We start from the raw sequence: 16,161 nt of genomic DNA on the forward strand, positions 1-16,161 counted from the left end.
CCCTGTTCCAAAAATCCGTTTAATATGTGGTCCCCCGATGGGGGACGTATCAGATATTAAACTGATAAGAACAGATACTACACTTGATCTTAGCCAAAAGGCCGAGAAGCGATACCCCCAAAGGCGCGGACCGACGCGCGGGCGTTCCGCTGGCGCACAGTGGCGCAGGCCGACTCTCCTCTGGAGCCCGGGACCCGCGCAGCTGCCGGCCTCCCTGCAGCCAGAGGCCTGCCGCCGGACTCTGCTCCCCCTCTCTCTTGCCTGCCTGCCTGCCTTCCTGCCAGTCCCGGGCGGGGGCCCTGCTCTTTGATCTTCTGTCAACGGCCCGACAACGACCGCAGCCGCGGGGGGCGCCAGCCGCCCGGCCTCCTTAGCTTAGGCCCCTCCCACCGGCAGCAGCTGTGCCCAACCAGCTGCAAGCGAAAGCGGACCGCCAGCACCTGCGGGCAGAGGCAAGGGGCAGCTCTCTCTCTCGGGAGGGACGGGGACGCGCGCGCACACACACACGCCTGCCTGCCTGCCTGCCTGCCTGCCTGCGGAAAAAAAAGAAAGAAAAGGTGTATATACTAAGTTTTTTGGAGGGAAAACGCCCGGCTGTCGAAAGGGGCCCGCCTGCAAGGACGGGGACACACACACACACACACACACACACACACACACACACACACACACACACACACAAGCCACGCCTGCCTCCCAGGGAAAAGGAGGAAAAAACTAAGTTTTTTGGAGGGAAAACGCACGGGAGCCGAAAAGGGGGCCGGCCTGCTGGCCGAGAGAGTCGAGGCGCGGGAAAGCGCACGGAGGGAGCACGGGAACGGGGAGGGGGAGAGAGAGACACAGAGGCACAGAGACACACGGATGGACGAGAGACGAGACCGGAGAGGAAGGAGCTCCGGTCCACCTCGCTTGCTTGCTAGCTACGTCTGTCTTTTCACCGCTGAGAGAAGGTAGTGCACCGTTCCCGGAGGCGCTGCAATACCGGGCCGATGCGTGGAGAGGACGGAGCAAGCTCCTGATCCAGCTCCCTGTTCCAAAAATCCGTTTAATATGTGGTCCCCCGATGGGGGACGTATCAGATATTAAACTGATAAGAACAGATACTACACTTGATCTTAGCCAAAAGGCCGAGAAGCGATACCCCCAAAGGCGCGGACCGACGCGCGGGCGTTCCGCTGGCGCACAGTGGCGCAGGCCGACTCTCCTCTGGAGCCCGGGACCCGCGCAGCTGCCGGCCTCCCTGCAGCCAGAGGCCTGCCGCCGGACTCTGCTCCCCCTCTCTCTTGCCTGCCTGCCTGCCTTCCTGCCAGTCCCGGGCGGGGGCCCTGCTCTTTGATCTTCTGTCAACGGCCCGACAACGACCGCAGCCGCGGGGGGCGCCAGCCGCCCGGCCTCCTTAGCTTAGGCCCCTCCCACCGGCAGCAGCTGTGCCCAACCAGCTGCAAGCGAAAGCGGACCGCCAGCACCTGCGGGCAGAGGCAAGGGGCAGCTCTCTCTCTCGGGAGGGACGGGGACGCGCGCGCACACACACACGCCTGCCTGCCTGCCTGCCTGCCTGCCTGCGGAAAAAAAAGAAAGAAAAGGTGTATATACTAAGTTTTTTGGAGGGAAAACGCCCGGCTGTCGAAAGGGGCCCGCCTGCAAGGACGGGGACACACACACACACACACACACACACACACACACACACACACACACACACACACAAGCCACGCCTGCCTCCCAGGGAAAAGGAGGAAAAAACTAAGTTTTTTGGAGGGAAAACGCACGGGAGCCGAAAAGGGGGCCGGCCTGCTGGCCGAGAGAGTCGAGGCGCGGGAAAGCGCACGGAGGGAGCACGGGAACGGGGAGGGGGAGAGAGAGACACAGAGGCACAGAGACACACGGATGGACGAGAGACGAGACCGGAGAGGAAGGAGCTCCGGTCCACCTCGCTTGCTTGCTAGCTACGTCTGTCTTTTCACCGCTGAGAGAAGGTAGTGCACCGTTCCCGGAGGCGCTGCAATACCGGGCCGATGCGTGGAGAGGACGGAGCAAGCTCCTGATCCAGCTCCCTGTTCCAAAAATCCGTTTAATATGTGGTCCCCCGATGGGGGACGTATCAGATATTAAACTGATAAGAACAGATACTACACTTGATCTTAGCCAAAAGGCCGAGAAGCGATACCCCCAAAGGCGCGGACCGACGCGCGGGCGTTCCGCTGGCGCACAGTGGCGCAGGCCGACTCTCCTCTGGAGCCCGGGACCCGCGCAGCTGCCGGCCTCCCTGCAGCCAGAGGCCTGCCGCCGGACTCTGCTCCCCCTCTCTCTTGCCTGCCTGCCTGCCTTCCTGCCAGTCCCGGGCGGGGGCCCTGCTCTTTGATCTTCTGTCAACGGCCCGACAACGACCGCAGCCGCGGGGGGCGCCAGCCGCCCGGCCTCCTTAGCTTAGGCCCCTCCCACCGGCAGCAGCTGTGCCCAACCAGCTGCAAGCGAAAGCGGACCGCCAGCACCTGCGGGCAGAGGCAAGGGGCAGCTCTCTCTCTCGGGAGGGACGGGGACGCGCGCGCACACACACACGCCTGCCTGCCTGCCTGCCTGCCTGCCTGCGGAAAAAAAAGAAAGAAAAGGTGTATATACTAAGTTTTTTGGAGGGAAAACGCCCGGCTGTCGAAAGGGGCCCGCCTGCAAGGACGGGGACACACACACACACACACACACACACACACACACACACACACACACACACACACAAGCCACGCCTGCCTCCCAGGGAAAAGGAGGAAAAAACTAAGTTTTTTGGAGGGAAAACGCACGGGAGCCGAAAAGGGGGCCGGCCTGCTGGCCGAGAGAGTCGAGGCGCGGGAAAGCGCACGGAGGGAGCACGGGAACGGGGAGGGGGAGAGAGAGACACAGAGGCACAGAGACACACGGATGGACGAGAGACGAGACCGGAGAGGAAGGAGCTCCGGTCCACCTCGCTTGCTTGCTAGCTACGTCTGTCTTTTCACCGCTGAGAGAAGGTAGTGCACCGTTCCCGGAGGCGCTGCAATACCGGGCCGATGCGTGGAGAGGACGGAGCAAGCTCCTGATCCAGCTCCCTGTTCCAAAAATCCGTTTAATATGTGGTCCCCCGATGGGGGACGTATCAGATATTAAACTGATAAGAACAGATACTACACTTGATCTTAGCCAAAAGGCCGAGAAGCGATACCCCCAAAGGCGCGGACCGACGCGCGGGCGTTCCGCTGGCGCACAGTGGCGCAGGCCGACTCTCCTCTGGAGCCCGGGACCCGCGCAGCTGCCGGCCTCCCTGCAGCCAGAGGCCTGCCGCCGGACTCTGCTCCCCCTCTCTCTTGCCTGCCTGCCTGCCTTCCTGCCAGTCCCGGGCGGGGGCCCTGCTCTTTGATCTTCTGTCAACGGCCCGACAACGACCGCAGCCGCGGGGGGCGCCAGCCGCCCGGCCTCCTTAGCTTAGGCCCCTCCCACCGGCAGCAGCTGTGCCCAACCAGCTGCAAGCGAAAGCGGACCGCCAGCACCTGCGGGCAGAGGCAAGGGGCAGCTCTCTCTCTCGGGAGGGACGGGGACGCGCGCGCACACACACACGCCTGCCTGCCTGCCTGCCTGCCTGCCTGCGGAAAAAAAAGAAAGAAAAGGTGTATATACTAAGTTTTTTGGAGGGAAAACGCCCGGCTGTCGAAAGGGGCCCGCCTGCAAGGACGGGGACACACACACACACACACACACACACACACACACACACACACACACACACACAAGCCACGCCTGCCTCCCAGGGAAAAGGAGGAAAAAACTAAGTTTTTTGGAGGGAAAACGCACGGGAGCCGAAAAGGGGGCCGGCCTGCTGGCCGAGAGAGTCGAGGCGCGGGAAAGCGCACGGAGGGAGCACGGGAACGGGGAGGGGGAGAGAGAGACACAGAGGCACAGAGACACACGGATGGACGAGAGACGAGACCGGAGAGGAAGGAGCTCCGGTCCACCTCGCTTGCTTGCTAGCTACGTCTGTCTTTTCACCGCTGAGAGAAGGTAGTGCACCGTTCCCGGAGGCGCTGCAATACCGGGCCGATGCGTGGAGAGGACGGAGCAAGCTCCTGATCCAGCTCCCTGTTCCAAAAATCCGTTTAATATGTGGTCCCCCGATGGGGGACGTATCAGATATTAAACTGATAAGAACAGATACTACACTTGATCTTAGCCAAAAGGCCGAGAAGCGATACCCCCAAAGGCGCGGACCGACGCGCGGGCGTTCCGCTGGCGCACAGTGGCGCAGGCCGACTCTCCTCTGGAGCCCGGGACCCGCGCAGCTGCCGGCCTCCCTGCAGCCAGAGGCCTGCCGCCGGACTCTGCTCCCCCTCTCTCTTGCCTGCCTGCCTGCCTTCCTGCCAGTCCCGGGCGGGGGCCCTGCTCTTTGATCTTCTGTCAACGGCCCGACAACGACCGCAGCCGCGGGGGGCGCCAGCCGCCCGGCCTCCTTAGCTTAGGCCCCTCCCACCGGCAGCAGCTGTGCCCAACCAGCTGCAAGCGAAAGCGGACCGCCAGCACCTGCGGGCAGAGGCAAGGGGCAGCTCTCTCTCTCGGGAGGGACGGGGACGCGCGCGCACACACACACGCCTGCCTGCCTGCCTGCCTGCCTGCCTGCGGAAAAAAAAGAAAGAAAAGGTGTATATACTAAGTTTTTTGGAGGGAAAACGCCCGGCTGTCGAAAGGGGCCCGCCTGCAAGGACGGGGACACACACACACACACACACACACACACACACACACACACACACACACACACACACACACAAGCCACGCCTGCCTCCCAGGGAAAAGGAGGAAAAAACTAAGTTTTTTGGAGGGAAAACGCACGGGAGCCGAAAAGGGGGCCGGCCTGCTGGCCGAGAGAGTCGAGGCGCGGGAAAGCGCACGGAGGGAGCACGGGAACGGGGAGGGGGAGAGAGAGACACAGAGGCACAGAGACACACGGATGGACGAGAGACGAGACCGGAGAGGAAGGAGCTCCGGTCCACCTCGCTTGCTTGCTAGCTACGTCTGTCTTTTCACCGCTGAGAGAAGGTAGTGCACCGTTCCCGGAGGCGCTGCAATACCGGGCCGATGCGTGGAGAGGACGGAGCAAGCTCCTGATCCAGCTCCCTGTTCCAAAAATCCGTTTAATATGTGGTCCCCCGATGGGGGACGTATCAGATATTAAACTGATAAGAACAGATACTACACTTGATCTTAGCCAAAAGGCCGAGAAGCGATACCCCCAAAGGCGCGGACCGACGCGCGGGCGTTCCGCTGGCGCACAGTGGCGCAGGCCGACTCTCCTCTGGAGCCCGGGACCCGCGCAGCTGCCGGCCTCCCTGCAGCCAGAGGCCTGCCGCCGGACTCTGCTCCCCCTCTCTCTTGCCTGCCTGCCTGCCTTCCTGCCAGTCCCGGGCGGGGGCCCTGCTCTTTGATCTTCTGTCAACGGCCCGACAACGACCGCAGCCGCGGGGGGCGCCAGCCGCCCGGCCTCCTTAGCTTAGGCCCCTCCCACCGGCAGCAGCTGTGCCCAACCAGCTGCAAGCGAAAGCGGACCGCCAGCACCTGCGGGCAGAGGCAAGGGGCAGCTCTCTCTCTCGGGAGGGACGGGGACGCGCGCGCACACACACACGCCTGCCTGCCTGCCTGCCTGCCTGCCTGCGGAAAAAAAAGAAAGAAAAGGTGTATATACTAAGTTTTTTGGAGGGAAAACGCCCGGCTGTCGAAAGGGGCCCGCCTGCAAGGACGGGGCACACACACACACACACACACACACACACACACACACACACACACACACACACACAAGCCACGCCTGCCTCCCAGGGAAAAGGAGGAAAAAACTAAGTTTTTTGGAGGGAAAACGCACGGGAGCCGAAAAGGGGGCCGGCCTGCTGGCCGAGAGAGTCGAGGCGCGGGAAAGCGCACGGAGGGAGCACGGGAACGGGGAGGGGGAGAGAGAGACACAGAGGCACAGAGACACACGGATGGACGAGAGACGAGACCGGAGAGGAAGGAGCTCCGGTCCACCTCGCTTGCTTGCTAGCTACGTCTGTCTTTTCACCGCTGAGAGAAGGTAGTGCACCGTTCCCGGAGGCGCTGCAATACCGGGCCGATGCGTGGAGAGGACGGAGCAAGCTCCTGATCCAGCTCCCTGTTCCAAAAATCCGTTTAATATGTGGTCCCCCGATGGGGGACGTATCAGATATTAAACTGATAAGAACAGATACTACACTTGATCTTAGCCAAAAGGCCGAGAAGCGATACCCCCAAAGGCGCGGACCGACGCGCGGGCGTTCCGCTGGCGCACAGTGGCGCAGGCCGACTCTCCTCTGGAGCCCGGGACCCGCGCAGCTGCCGGCCTCCCTGCAGCCAGAGGCCTGCCGCCGGACTCTGCTCCCCCTCTCTCTTGCCTGCCTGCCTGCCTTCCTGCCAGTCCCGGGCGGGGGCCCTGCTCTTTGATCTTCTGTCAACGGCCCGACAACGACCGCAGCCGCGGGGGGCGCCAGCCGCCCGGCCTCCTTAGCTTAGGCCCCTCCCACCGGCAGCAGCTGTGCCCAACCAGCTGCAAGCGAAAGCGGACCGCCAGCACCTGCGGGCAGAGGCAAGGGGCAGCTCTCTCTCTCGGGAGGGACGGGGACGCGCGCGCACACACACACGCCTGCCTGCCTGCCTGCCTGCCTGCCTGCGGAAAAAAAAGAAAGAAAAGGTGTATATACTAAGTTTTTTGGAGGGAAAACGCCCGGCTGTCGAAAGGGGCCCGCCTGCAAGGACGGGGACACACACACACACACACACACACACACACACACACACACACACACACACACACACAAGCCACGCCTGCCTCCCAGGGAAAAGGAGGAAAAAACTAAGTTTTTTGGAGGGAAAACGCACGGGAGCCGAAAAGGGGGCCGGCCTGCTGGCCGAGAGAGTCGAGGCGCGGGAAAGCGCACGGAGGGAGCACGGGAACGGGGAGGGGGAGAGAGAGACACAGAGGCACAGAGACACACGGATGGACGAGAGACGAGACCGGAGAGGAAGGAGCTCCGGTCCACCTCGCTTGCTTGCTAGCTACGTCTGTCTTTTCACCGCTGAGAGAAGGTAGTGCACCGTTCCCGGAGGCGCTGCAATACCGGGCCGATGCGTGGAGAGGACGGAGCAAGCTCCTGATCCAGCTCCCTGTTCCAAAAATCCGTTTAATATGTGGTCCCCCGATGGGGGACGTATCAGATATTAAACTGATAAGAACAGATACTACACTTGATCTTAGCCAAAAGGCCGAGAAGCGATACCCCCAAAGGCGCGGACCGACGCGCGGGCGTTCCGCTGGCGCACAGTGGCGCAGGCCGACTCTCCTCTGGAGCCCGGGACCCGCGCAGCTGCCGGCCTCCCTGCAGCCAGAGGCCTGCCGCCGGACTCTGCTCCCCCTCTCTCTTGCCTGCCTGCCTGCCTTCCTGCCAGTCCCGGGCGGGGGCCCTGCTCTTTGATCTTCTGTCAACGGCCCGACAACGACCGCAGCCGCGGGGGGCGCCAGCCGCCCGGCCTCCTTAGCTTAGGCCCCTCCCACCGGCAGCAGCTGTGCCCAACCAGCTGCAAGCGAAAGCGGACCGCCAGCACCTGCGGGCAGAGGCAAGGGGCAGCTCTCTCTCTCGGGAGGGACGGGGACGCGCGCGCACACACACGCCTGCCTGCCTGCCTGCCTGCCTGCCTGCGGAAAAAAAAGAAAGAAAAGGTGTATATACTAAGTTTTTTGGAGGGAAAACGCCCGGCTGTCGAAAGGGGCCCGCCTGCAAGGACGGGGACACACACACACACACACACACACACACACACACACACACACACACACACACACAAGCCACGCCTGCCTCCCAGGGAAAAGGAGGAAAAAACTAAGTTTTTTGGAGGGAAAACGCACGGGAGCCGAAAAGGGGGCCGGCCTGCTGGCCGAGAGAGTCGAGGCGCGGGAAAGCGCACGGAGGGAGCACGGGAACGGGGAGGGGGAGAGAGAGACACAGAGGCACAGAGACACACGGATGGACGAGAGACGAGACCGGAGAGGAAGGAGCTCCGGTCCACCTCGCTTGCTTGCTAGCTACGTCTGTCTTTTCACCGCTGAGAGAAGGTAGTGCACCGTTCCCGGAGGCGCTGCAATACCGGGCCGATGCGTGGAGAGGACGGAGCAAGCTCCTGATCCAGCTCCCTGTTCCAAAAATCCGTTTAATATGTGGTCCCCCGATGGGGGACGTATCAGATATTAAACTGATAAGAACAGATACTACACTTGATCTTAGCCAAAAGGCCGAGAAGCGATACCCCCAAAGGCGCGGACCGACGCGCGGGCGTTCCGCTGGCGCACAGTGGCGCAGGCCGACTCTCCTCTGGAGCCCGGGACCCGCGCAGCTGCCGGCCTCCCTGCAGCCAGAGGCCTGCCGCCGGACTCTGCTCCCCCTCTCTCTTGCCTGCCTGCCTGCCTTCCTGCCAGTCCCGGGCGGGGGCCCTGCTCTTTGATCTTCTGTCAACGGCCCGACAACGACCGCAGCCGCGGGGGGCGCCAGCCGCCCGGCCTCCTTAGCTTAGGCCCCTCCCACCGGCAGCAGCTGTGCCCAACCAGCTGCAAGCGAAAGCGGACCGCCAGCACCTGCGGGCAGAGGCAAGGGGCAGCTCTCTCTCTCGGGAGGGACGGGGACGCGCGCGCACACACACACGCCTGCCTGCCTGCCTGCCTGCCTGCCTGCGGAAAAAAAAGAAAGAAAAGGTGTATATACTAAGTTTTTTGGAGGGAAAACGCCCGGCTGTCGAAAGGGGCCCGCCTGCAAGGACGGGGACACACACACACACACACACACACACACACACACACACACACACACACACACACACAAGCCACGCCTGCCTCCCAGGGAAAAGGAGGAAAAAACTAAGTTTTTTGGAGGGAAAACGCACGGGAGCCGAAAAGGGGGCCGGCCTGCTGGCCGAGAGAGTCGAGGCGCGGGAAAGCGCACGGAGGGAGCACGGGAACGGGGAGGGGGAGAGAGAGACACAGAGGCACAGAGACACACGGATGGACGAGAGACGAGACCGGAGAGGAAGGAGCTCCGGTCCACCTCGCTTGCTTGCTAGCTACGTCTGTCTTTTCACCGCTGAGAGAAGGTAGTGCACCGTTCCCGGAGGCGCTGCAATACCGGGCCGATGCGTGGAGAGGACGGAGCAAGCTCCTGATCCAGCTCCCTGTTCCAAAAATCCGTTTAATATGTGGTCCCCCGATGGGGGACGTATCAGATATTAAACTGATAAGAACAGATACTACACTTGATCTTAGCCAAAAGGCCGAGAAGCGATACCCCCAAAGGCGCGGACCGACGCGCGGGCGTTCCGCTGGCGCACAGTGGCGCAGGCCGACTCTCCTCTGGAGCCCGGGACCCGCGCAGCTGCCGGCCTCCCTGCAGCCAGAGGCCTGCCGCCGGACTCTGCTCCCCCTCTCTCTTGCCTGCCTGCCTGCCTTCCTGCCAGTCCCGGGCGGGGGCCCTGCTCTTTGATCTTCTGTCAACGGCCCGACAACGACCGCAGCCGCGGGGGGCGCCAGCCGCCCGGCCTCCTTAGCTTAGGCCCCTCCCACCGGCAGCAGCTGTGCCCAACCAGCTGCAAGCGAAAGCGGACCGCCAGCACCTGCGGGCAGAGGCAAGGGGCAGCTCTCTCTCTCGGGAGGGACGGGGACGCGCGCGCACACACACACGCCTGCCTGCCTGCCTGCCTGCCTGCCTGCGGAAAAAAAAGAAAGAAAAGGTGTATATACTAAGTTTTTTGGAGGGAAAACGCCCGGCTGTCGAAAGGGGCCCGCCTGCAAGGACGGGGACACACACACACACACACACACACACACACACACACACACACACACACACACACACAAGCCACGCCTGCCTCCCAGGGAAAAGGAGGAAAAAACTAAGTTTTTTGGAGGGAAAACGCACGGGAGCCGAAAAGGGGGCCGGCCTGCTGGCCGAGAGAGTCGAGGCGCGGGAAAGCGCACGGAGGGAGCACGGGAACGGGGAGGGGGAGAGAGAGACACAGAGGCACAGAGACACACGGATGGACGAGAGACGAGACCGGAGAGGAAGGAGCTCCGGTCCACCTCGCTTGCTTGCTAGCTACGTCTGTCTTTTCACCGCTGAGAGAAGGTAGTGCACCGTTCCCGGAGGCGCTGCAATACCGGGCCGATGCGTGGAGAGGACGGAGCAAGCTCCTGATCCAGCTCCCTGTTCCAAAAATCCGTTTAATATGTGGTCCCCCGATGGGGGACGTATCAGATATTAAACTGATAAGAACAGATACTACACTTGATCTTAGCCAAAAGGCCGAGAAGCGATACCCCCAAAGGCGCGGACCGACGCGCGGGCGTTCCGCTGGCGCACAGTGGCGCAGGCCGACTCTCCTCTGGAGCCCGGGACCCGCGCAGCTGCCGGCCTCCCTGCAGCCAGAGGCCTGCCGCCGGACTCTGCTCCCCCTCTCTCTTGCCTGCCTGCCTGCCTTCCTGCCAGTCCCGGGCGGGGGCCCTGCTCTTTGATCTTCTGTCAACGGCCCGACAACGACCGCAGCCGCGGGGGGCGCCAGCCGCCCGGCCTCCTTAGCTTAGGCCCCTCCCACCGGCAGCAGCTGTGCCCAACCAGCTGCAAGCGAAAGCGGACCGCCAGCACCTGCGGGCAGAGGCAAGGGGCAGCTCTCTCTCTCGGGAGGGACGGGGACGCGCGCGCACACACACACGCCTGCCTGCCTGCCTGCCTGCCTGCCTGCGGAAAAAAAAGAAAGAAAAGGTGTATATACTAAGTTTTTTGGAGGGAAAACGCCCGGCTGTCGAAAGGGGCCCGCCTGCAAGGACGGGGACACACACACACACACACACACACACACACACACACACACACACACACACACACACAAGCCACGCCTGCCTCCCAGGGAAAAGGAGGAAAAAACTAAGTTTTTTGGAGGGAAAACGCACGGGAGCCGAAAAGGGGGCCGGCCTGCTGGCCGAGAGAGTCGAGGCGCGGGAAAGCGCACGGAGGGAGCACGGGAACGGGGAGGGGGAGAGAGAGACACAGAGGCACAGAGACACACGGATGGACGAGAGACGAGACCGGAGAGGAAGGAGCTCCGGTCCACCTCGCTTGCTTGCTAGCTACGTCTGTCTTTTCACCGCTGAGAGAAGGTAGTGCACCGTTCCCGGAGGCGCTGCAATACCGGGCCGATGCGTGGAGAGGACGGAGCAAGCTCCTGATCCAGCTCCCTGTTCCAAAAATCCGTTTAATATGTGGTCCCCCGATGGGGGACGTATCAGATATTAAACTGATAAGAACAGATACTACACTTGATCTTAGCCAAAAGGCCGAGAAGCGATACCCCCAAAGGCGCGGACCGACGCGCGGGCGTTCCGCTGGCGCACAGTGGCGCAGGCCGACTCTCCTCTGGAGCCCGGGACCCGCGCAGCTGCCGGCCTCCCTGCAGCCAGAGGCCTGCCGCCGGACTCTGCTCCCCCTCTCTCTTGCCTGCCTGCCTGCCTTCCTGCCAGTCCCGGGCGGGGGCCCTGCTCTTTGATCTTCTGTCAACGGCCCGACAACGACCGCAGCCGCGGGGGGCGCCAGCCGCCCGGCCTCCTTAGCTTAGGCCCCTCCCACCGGCAGCAGCTGTGCCCAACCAGCTGCAAGCGAAAGCGGACCGCCAGCACCTGCGGGCAGAGGCAAGGGGCAGCTCTCTCTCTCGGGAGGGACGGGGACGCGCGCGCACACACACACGCCTGCCTGCCTGCCTGCCTGCCTGCCTGCGGAAAAAAAAGAAAGAAAAGGTGTATATACTAAGTTTTTTGGAGGGAAAACGCCCGGCTGTCGAAAGGGGCCCGCCTGCAAGGACGGGGACACACACACACACACACACACACACACACACACACACACACACACACACACACACACAAGCCACGCCTGCCTCCCAGGGAAAAGGAGGAAAAAACTAAGTTTTTTGGAGGGAAAACGCACGGGAGCCGAAAAGGGGGCCGGCCTGCTGGCCGAGAGAGTCGAGGCGCGGGAAAGCGCACGGAGGGAGCACGGGAACGGGGAGGGGGAGAGAGAGACACAGAGGCACAGAGACACACGGATGGACGAGAGACGAGACCGGAGAGGAAGGAGCTCCGGTCCACCTCGCTTGCTTGCTAGCTACGTCTGTCTTTTCACCGCTGAGAGAAGGTAGTGCACCGTTCCCGGAGGCGCTGCAATACCGGGCCGATGCGTGGAGAGGACGGAGCAAGCTCCTGATCCAGCTCCCTGTTCCAAAAATCCGTTTAATATGTGGTCCCCCGATGGGGGACGTATCAGATATTAAACTGATAAGAACAGATACTACACTTGATCTTAGCCAAAAGGCCGAGAAGCGATACCCCCAAAGGCGCGGACCGACGCGCGGGCGTTCCGCTGGCGCACAGTGGCGCAGGCCGACTCTCCTCTGGAGCCCGGGACCCGCGCAGCTGCCGGCCTCCCTGCAGCCAGAGGCCTGCCGCCGGACTCTGCTCCCCCTCTCTCTTGCCTGCCTGCCTGCCTTCCTGCCAGTCCCGGGCGGGGGCCCTGCTCTTTGATCTTCTGTCAACGGCCCGACAACGACCGCAGCCGCGGGGGGCGCCAGCCGCCCGGCCTCCTTAGCTTAGGCCCCTCCCACCGGCAGCAGCTGTGCCCAACCAGCTGCAAGCGAAAGCGGACCGCCAGCACCTGCGGGCAGAGGCAAGGGGCAGCTCTCTCTCTCGGGAGGGACGGGGACGCGCGCGCACACACACACGCCTGCCTGCCTGCCTGCCTGCCTGCCTGCGGAAAAAAAAGAAAGAAAAGGTGTATATACTAAGTTTTTTGGAGGGAAAACGCCCGGCTGTCGAAAGGGGCCCGCCTGCAAGGACGGGGACACACACACACACACACACACACACACACACACACACACACACACACACACACACAAGCCACGCCTGCCTCCCAGGGAAAAGGAGGAAAAAACTAAGTTTTTTGGAGGGAAAACGCACGGGAGCCGAAAAGGGGGCCGGCCTGCTGGCCGAGAGAGTCGAGGCGCGGGAAAGCGCACGGAGGGAGCACGGGAACGGGGAGGGGGAGAGAGAGACACAGAGGCACAGAGACACACGGATGGACGAGAGACGAGACCGGAGAGGAAGGAGCTCCGGTCCACCTCGCTTGCTTGCTAGCTACGTCTGTCTTTTCACCGCTGAGAGAAGGTAGTGCACCGTTCCCGGAGGCGCTGCAATACCGGGCCGATGCGTGGAGAGGACGGAGCAAGCTCCTGATCCAGCTCCCTGTTCCAAAAATCCGTTTAATATGTGGTCCCCCGATGGGGGACGTATCAGATATTAAACTGATAAGAACAGATACTACACTTGATCTTAGCCAAAAGGCCGAGAAGCGATACCCCCAAAGGCGCGGACCGACGCGCGGGCGTTCCGCTGGCGCACAGTGGCGCAGGCCGACTCTCCTCTGGAGCCCGGGACCCGCGCAGCTGCCGGCCTCCCTGCAGCCAGAGGCCTGCCGCCGGACTCTGCTCCCCCTCTCTCTTGCCTGCCTGCCTGCCTTCCTGCCAGTCCCGGGCGGGGGCCCTGCTCTTTGATCTTCTGTCAACGGCCCGACAACGACCGCAGCCGCGGGGGGCGCCAGCCGCCCGGCCTCCTTAGCTTAGGCCCCTCCCACCGGCAGCAGCTGTGCCCAACCAGCTGCAAGCGAAAGCGGACCGCCAGCACCTGCGGGCAGAGGCAAGGGGCAGCTCTCTCTCTCGGGAGGGACGGGGACGCGCGCGCACACACACACGCCTGCCTGCCTGCCTGCCTGCCTGCCTGCGGAAAAAAAAGAAAGAAAAGGTGTATATACTAAGTTTTTTGGAGGGAAAACGCCCGGCTGTCGAAAGGGGCCCGCCTGCAAGGACGGGGACACACACACACACACACACACACACACACACACACACACACACACACACACACACAAGCCACGCCTGCCTCCCAGGGAAAAGGAGGAAAAAACTAAGTTTTTTGGAGGGAAAACGCACGGGAGCCGAAAAGGGGGCCGGCCTGCTGGCCGAGAGAGTCGAGGCGCGGGAAAGCGCACGGAGGGAGCACGGGAACGGGGAGGGGGAGAGAGAGACACAGAGGCACAGAGACACACGGATGGACGAGAGACGAGACCGGAGAGGAAGGAGCTCCGGTCCACCTCGCTTGCTTGCTAGCTACGTCTGTCTTTTCACCGCTGAGAGAAGGTAGTGCACCGTTCCCGGAGGCGCTGCAATACCGGGCCGATGCGTGGAGAGGACGGAGCAAGCTCCTGATCCAGCTCCCTGTTCCAAAAATCCGTTTAATATGTGGTCCCCCGATGGGGGACGTATCAGATATTAAACTGATAAGAACAGATACTACACTTGATCTTAGCCAAAAGGCCGAGAAGCGATACCCCCAAAGGCGCGGACCGACGCGCGGGCGTTCCGCTGGCGCACAGTGGCGCAGGCCGACTCTCCTCTGGAGCCCGGGACCCGCGCAGCTGCCGGCCTCCCTGCAGCCAGAGGCCTGCCGCCGGACTCTGCTCCCCCTCTCTCTTGCCTGCCTGCCTGCCTTCCTGCCAGTCCCGGGCGGGGGCCCTGCTCTTTGATCTTCTGTCAACGGCCCGACAACGACCGCAGCCGCGGGGGGCGCCAGCCGCCCGGCCTCCTTAGCTTAGGCCCCTCCCACCGGCAGCAGCTGTGCCCAACCAGCTGCAAGCGAAAGCGGACCGCCAGCACCTGCGGGCAGAGGCAAGGGGCAGCTCTCTCTCTCGGGAGGGACGGGGACGCGCGCGCACACACACACGCCTGCCTGCCTGCCTGCCTGCCTGCCTGCGGAAAAAAAAGAAAGAAAAGGTGTATATACTAAGTTTTTTGGAGGGAAAACGCCCGGCTGTCGAAAGGGGCCCGCCTGCAAGGACGGGGCACACACACACACACACACACACACACACACACACACACACACACACACACACACAAGCCACGCCTGCCTCCCAGGGAAAAGGAGGAAAAAACTAAGTTTTTTGGAGGGAAAACGCACGGGAGCCGAAAAGGGGGCCGGCCTGCTGGCCGAGAGAGTCGAGGCGCGGGAAAGCGCACGGAGGGAGCACGGGAACGGGGAGGGGGAGAGAGAGACACAGAGGCACAGAGACACACGGATGGACGAGAGACGAGACCGGAGAGGAAGGAGCTCCGGTCCACCTCGCTTGCTTGCTAGCTACGTCTGTCTTTTCACCGCTGAGAGAAGGTAGTGCACCGTTCCCGGAGGCGCTGCAATACCGGGCCGATGCGTGGAGAGGACGGAGCAAGCTCCTGATCCAGCTCCCTGTTCCAAAAATCCGTTTAATATGTGGTCCCCCGATGGGGGACGTATCAGATATTAAACTGATAAGAACAGATACTACACTTGATCTTAGCCAAAAGGCCGAGAAGCGATACCCCCAAAGGCGCGGACCGACGCGCGGGCGTTCCGCTGGCGCACAGTGGCGCAGGCCGACTCTCCTCTGGAGCCCGGGACCCGCGCAGCTGCCGGCCTCCCTGCAGCCAGAGGCCTGCCGCCGGACTCTGCTCCCCCTCTCTCTTGCCTGCCTGCCTGCCTTCCTGCCAGTCCCGGGCGGGGGCCCTGCTCTTTGATCTTCTGTCAACGGCCCGACAACGACCGCAGCCGCGGGGGGCGCCAGCCGCCCGGCCTCCTTAGCTTAGGCCCCTCCCACCGGCAGCAGCTGTGCCCAACCAGCTGCAAGCGAAAGCGGACCGCCAGCACCTGCGGGCAGAGGCAAGGGGCAGCTCTCTCTCTCGGGAGGGACGGGGACGCGCGCGCACACACACACGCCTGCCTGCCTGCCTGCCTGCCTGCCTGCGGAAAAAAAAGAAAGAAAAGGTGTATATACTAAGTTTTTTGGAGGGAAAACGCCCGGCTGTCGAAAGGGGCCCGCCTGCAAGGACGGGGACACACACACACACACACACACACACACACACACACACACACACACACACACACAAGCCACGCCTGCCTCCCAGGGAAAAGGAGGAAAAAACTAAGTTTTTTGGAGGGAAAACGCACGGGAGCCG

The 16,161-nt window shown here is 62.5% G+C and overlaps 15 non-coding genes and 1 pseudogene across 15 annotated transcripts; all 16 read right to left on the minus strand.

Moving 5' to 3' along the window:
• On the minus strand, positions 1 to 113 carry LOC148808918 (U2 spliceosomal RNA; annotated as a pseudogene; the record flags this gene model as incomplete).
• An 835-nt stretch (positions 114 to 948) lies between these two features.
• LOC148808919 (U2 spliceosomal RNA) lies at positions 949 to 1,139 on the minus strand. Its single transcript, XR_016087723.1, has one exon. It is a non-coding gene; the product is annotated as a U2 spliceosomal RNA (small nuclear RNA).
• Positions 1,140 to 1,974: 835 nt separating this feature from the next.
• Positions 1,975 to 2,165, minus strand: LOC148808920 (U2 spliceosomal RNA). The gene has a single exon (XR_016087739.1). It is a non-coding gene; the product is annotated as a U2 spliceosomal RNA (small nuclear RNA).
• An 835-nt stretch (positions 2,166 to 3,000) lies between these two features.
• LOC148808921 (U2 spliceosomal RNA) lies at positions 3,001 to 3,191 on the minus strand. The gene has a single exon (XR_016087750.1). It is a non-coding gene; the product is annotated as a U2 spliceosomal RNA (small nuclear RNA).
• An 833-nt stretch (positions 3,192 to 4,024) lies between these two features.
• LOC148808922 (U2 spliceosomal RNA) lies at positions 4,025 to 4,215 on the minus strand. The gene has a single exon (XR_016087761.1). It is a non-coding gene; the product is annotated as a U2 spliceosomal RNA (small nuclear RNA).
• Positions 4,216 to 5,056: 841 nt separating this feature from the next.
• Positions 5,057 to 5,247, minus strand: LOC148808923 (U2 spliceosomal RNA). Its single transcript, XR_016087772.1, has one exon. It is a non-coding gene; the product is annotated as a U2 spliceosomal RNA (small nuclear RNA).
• An 836-nt stretch (positions 5,248 to 6,083) lies between these two features.
• On the minus strand, positions 6,084 to 6,274 carry LOC148808924 (U2 spliceosomal RNA). The gene has a single exon (XR_016087728.1). It is a non-coding gene; the product is annotated as a U2 spliceosomal RNA (small nuclear RNA).
• Positions 6,275 to 7,111: 837 nt separating this feature from the next.
• On the minus strand, positions 7,112 to 7,302 carry LOC148808925 (U2 spliceosomal RNA). Its single transcript, XR_016087730.1, has one exon. It is a non-coding gene; the product is annotated as a U2 spliceosomal RNA (small nuclear RNA).
• Positions 7,303 to 8,135: 833 nt separating this feature from the next.
• On the minus strand, positions 8,136 to 8,326 carry LOC148808926 (U2 spliceosomal RNA). Its single transcript, XR_016087731.1, has one exon. It is a non-coding gene; the product is annotated as a U2 spliceosomal RNA (small nuclear RNA).
• Positions 8,327 to 9,163: 837 nt separating this feature from the next.
• On the minus strand, positions 9,164 to 9,354 carry LOC148808927 (U2 spliceosomal RNA). Its single transcript, XR_016087732.1, has one exon. It is a non-coding gene; the product is annotated as a U2 spliceosomal RNA (small nuclear RNA).
• An 837-nt stretch (positions 9,355 to 10,191) lies between these two features.
• LOC148808928 (U2 spliceosomal RNA) lies at positions 10,192 to 10,382 on the minus strand. Its single transcript, XR_016087733.1, has one exon. It is a non-coding gene; the product is annotated as a U2 spliceosomal RNA (small nuclear RNA).
• An 837-nt stretch (positions 10,383 to 11,219) lies between these two features.
• LOC148808929 (U2 spliceosomal RNA) lies at positions 11,220 to 11,410 on the minus strand. Its single transcript, XR_016087734.1, has one exon. It is a non-coding gene; the product is annotated as a U2 spliceosomal RNA (small nuclear RNA).
• Positions 11,411 to 12,249: 839 nt separating this feature from the next.
• On the minus strand, positions 12,250 to 12,440 carry LOC148808930 (U2 spliceosomal RNA). Its single transcript, XR_016087735.1, has one exon. It is a non-coding gene; the product is annotated as a U2 spliceosomal RNA (small nuclear RNA).
• An 837-nt stretch (positions 12,441 to 13,277) lies between these two features.
• On the minus strand, positions 13,278 to 13,468 carry LOC148808931 (U2 spliceosomal RNA). Its single transcript, XR_016087736.1, has one exon. It is a non-coding gene; the product is annotated as a U2 spliceosomal RNA (small nuclear RNA).
• An 837-nt stretch (positions 13,469 to 14,305) lies between these two features.
• LOC148808932 (U2 spliceosomal RNA) lies at positions 14,306 to 14,496 on the minus strand. Its single transcript, XR_016087737.1, has one exon. It is a non-coding gene; the product is annotated as a U2 spliceosomal RNA (small nuclear RNA).
• An 836-nt stretch (positions 14,497 to 15,332) lies between these two features.
• On the minus strand, positions 15,333 to 15,523 carry LOC148808933 (U2 spliceosomal RNA). Its single transcript, XR_016087738.1, has one exon. It is a non-coding gene; the product is annotated as a U2 spliceosomal RNA (small nuclear RNA).
• Positions 15,524 to 16,161: the final 638 nt, after the last annotated feature.

Source organism: Atractosteus spatula, unplaced genomic scaffold, assembly GCF_055471065.1.
Source record: "Atractosteus spatula isolate fAtrSpa1 unplaced genomic scaffold, fAtrSpa1.hap1 Scaffold_182, whole genome shotgun sequence".
Taxonomy (NCBI): Eukaryota; Metazoa; Chordata; class Actinopteri; order Semionotiformes; family Lepisosteidae; genus Atractosteus; species Atractosteus spatula.